Raw genomic sequence first — 3686 nt, 5'->3', positions numbered from 1 at the left:
TTTTGCTATCGTGTATTTCTTGGCCCAACTCTCAGAGATGCACAGATGTGCGCTTGTTTTGGGCTCTCAATACTCTACTAAAGGGGTTGCTGCTGTTGCTACTGGCTAGGAGCCACAACAATGGCAGCATGCGAGGCTACTAGACGACTGTTAGGAGCTCTACACACTATGGAGATGATGGTGCGTGCATGTTCTGTTTGAGCTTTTGTAGAGGCCTCCACAAGTTTGTTGTGATGCAGTACTACACAATGGGTGCTTGCTCTTGATGTTGGTCGACTTTGATCTAGAATTTTTCCACTGCTCTTTCTCTATTATGTGAGTTTGAGCACTTAAACAATCTAATGGCTATGCTACTTAAAGCTCTATTTCTCTCTATTCCTTCAAGAATCTCTCTTTCTCTTAAAGGCACATATGCTAACCCTAAAAGAGAGAATACTAAGATAGCAATAAAAAATTATGATTGGTCTAAATAATCTTTAATCTAATGCTTAAACACTCTCTAACTCAAGATAATCACTTACTAGAAAACTACACTAAGCTAAGCTAGGAGAGCTAGACCTAGGCTCTGATACCATGTTGAGAAGCATGGATTGAGCTCTCCTAATAACAATCAACTTCCTAATGAGATGCTACTCCTAATCTAATGATAACACAATTAACATGACTAATCTAAGGTGGGTGATACCTAAGTGAACTCATGATGATGAGTGTGTGCTAATTAAATTACACTCAAGTTAATTAGACTCCAAGATAGATTAACTTAGACACATATAGTAACTTGAGATAAGTGCAAGTGATATGTTCATTGCTTAAAAATGTTTATATGAGGAGGTACACCTTTTGGTTTGCACATCAATGTGGGATAACTCCCTTTTCTCATGTGGCTTCATGCTAGACTTTACTCTTGATTCGCTACTCATACTCACTCCCTACCTCTTCCTTTTACTCAATGGCACGGCCTTTCTCAACACAAACTACTCGGGATGACATCTACACTAACAACTTACTGTACATCCAATTGGTTACTGCCGTAGAGCTTGTGGATACTATAGTCTCTACCTATCAATGTGTCATTTATGAGAGATTGGCATGGAAGTTTTTGGATGAATGTTAATGAAATTTAACTTCAATAAATTAAGATAATTTTTACACCTAATCAATCACCTTCCCTTCACTTTTGATAAAACTGATAGAGTATTTATGGAAGGCTAGAGAAGAGGTGTGTATTTGGGTGGGTAATGAGAGAATCAAATTTTTTGTAACTTTGATAAATATGAACATATTTCCTTGTTTGGACTAATCTTTTTTGAGATTTTCTTCTATTTGTCTCTTTTTTGCATACTAGGCCGTGTATCATGCACTCACACACACACATATTTACATGCGCTCTTGTGTATAAATTCATGATCATCTTGCATATTTTACTAATCAAAGTGAGATTCAACCTAATGCATTACTTGAAACTATTAAGAAATTAAATGAGTGATTGTTATCATATGAGAACAAATTGATCCTGTCCATTGGCCATGGAGATGGTTCGAGTATCCTCATGTGCTAAGGCAGTCATTCTAAATTGTGCTTGTATCTTATGGTTTCACACACAAGATATCTGGATAACAAAAAGACAAATAATATTAGGAATAATTTATCACCTAAGGCTATGAGAAAATGAAAGAGTCGTCAAAGAGGCCACAATTGTCGGAAACACTACTTATTAAGACACATCTCATTGTTTTATGTATTGTAAATTTTTAAATAATGTTATGAGAAAGAAGAACATCTTAAAATCAAGGAGAGACATGTAAAAGGTACCAACACAGAATTGAACAATTGAGGTTTGGATGTCATCTATTGGATGCCTCCACACAAAGACAATCATTTGAGATCCTAACCCCATCTCCAGCAAACGTGGGTCTAACCTTGGATGTGTAATTCCCAAGGGAAAAGAACCTAGATGTGTAATTCCTAGGAGATGCTACACCTTGGATGCATAAGTCCCAAGGTATAATGATACCCTCACATGTGTTAATCCTGTTGGTATCCCAAATTTTTGAATGTGTAACTCCCAAAAAGTGACTCGATGGCCTCAGATGTGTTAATCATGAGCACCCTTAGATGGTAATGTCGGATGTGTAATTCACAGACAATGATACCATATAGATGTGTTAACCTTGTTGGTATCCCAAATGTTGGATGTGTGATTCCCAGAAAGTGATGCTCTCAGATGTGTTAATCTTGAGCTCCCTCGCATGAGTAATTCTTGAGATGTTTGAATGATGGATACTAGTGTCCTAGATGCCATGTATTGGTATCCTAGATGTTATGTAGGTGATTTGCATACCTTGAAAGAAATAATTCTCAAGAAATATATGTCAAGCTATGCCACGTATTTGATGGTTTTGGGTTTTACATGCATGGTAGTTTTATGGTAAAAATGACAAGGAAATATTAAGTCATGAATCATTTTTGTGATTCAGTCTCTTTTTTTTTCCCCTCTTGAATCTTGCTTATTAAATAAAGATAGATTGAGAAACAAAAGAAGGAAAGATGGAAGTTTTTTTTGAAGATTGTATCTTGAAAGAGAGAATGGCTCATAGATGGATAAAAATCCTGAGTATTACATGAATCTTTGTCAAATAATTTTATCCCATGGGAGTCAATTTTTATATCATGATTGTAGGTACTCTGTTTGATAGAAATCATCCTTGGAAGAGGATGAATTGCTAAGTATGATTGCAACATCATCGACTAGAGGACAAGGATTGCAACTCTCAATTTTGAGAAAAGAACCTTGAGTGGCCTTCTTGTAAAAGGAGAACAGGGATAAATATCCTCAGAGACGTAGAAATTGCTCTTGTTATTATTACAAGAATGTCTAATCAAGCCGATAAGTTCAATCATTCAAAAACCACAAGACTCATTAAAACAACCCCAATCGTTCCCAAATCTACCACAAACAAGGGCCAATGAGCCAAAAGCCAAACACAATGCAGAGATGCCCAACTCTCTCCACTTCACCACACCATTACCTAAGAATAAACTTCACCATTGCCTCAGAACAAAATTCAACGGGTATGGGTCCCAAAGGCCAGTATACCAAATCTATAACAAACCCCTTAAGACAAGCTAGTATGGATCCCAAAGCGAGGTAGAAACACTAGGTGAAGAAATGATCCAACCACCCAAGGATGGATAACCATAGAATGCTCCCTCAAGGCCCAAGCATATTATCAAGGATAAGGCTTAATTTGGTTGCCAACAAATATTAAGTCCACAAAGGGGACCATCATCAACAACAGAGCATAGGAGTCAAATAATGTAAAAAATCATCATTGTGCTCAAAGCCAATCCATGAGATAGTACATCCACCACCACTGCAACTATGGGTACTCAAAAGAACCAACAAAGGCAAGGCTAAAGTAGAGGAACAATTAACCATCGAAGAGCAAGAATAATTCCAAAGGAAAATTTAGAACCTACCCTCAACCTCCACCATGAAGAAGGTTTATCTAAATCCGAAGCAAGCATCAAGTTAACAAGAAAACCTTGCCCCAAAGAGAATAAAGTCTTCAATCTTGACATGGTTAGAAATCTTTTTTGCAAGAGGATGATGTCACCCTCATGCCAAATCAAAGGACAAAGAAATTTATTGCTTACCCTATACAACATCAATTAGAACAAAGAAA

Source organism: Cibotium barometz, chromosome 48 (assembly GCF_041138505.1).
Source record: "Cibotium barometz isolate CiBa-2024 chromosome 48, ASM4113850v1, whole genome shotgun sequence".
Lineage (NCBI taxonomy): Eukaryota > Viridiplantae > Streptophyta > Polypodiopsida > Cyatheales > Cibotiaceae > Cibotium > Cibotium barometz.
This window is presented reverse-complemented; position numbering follows the sequence as displayed.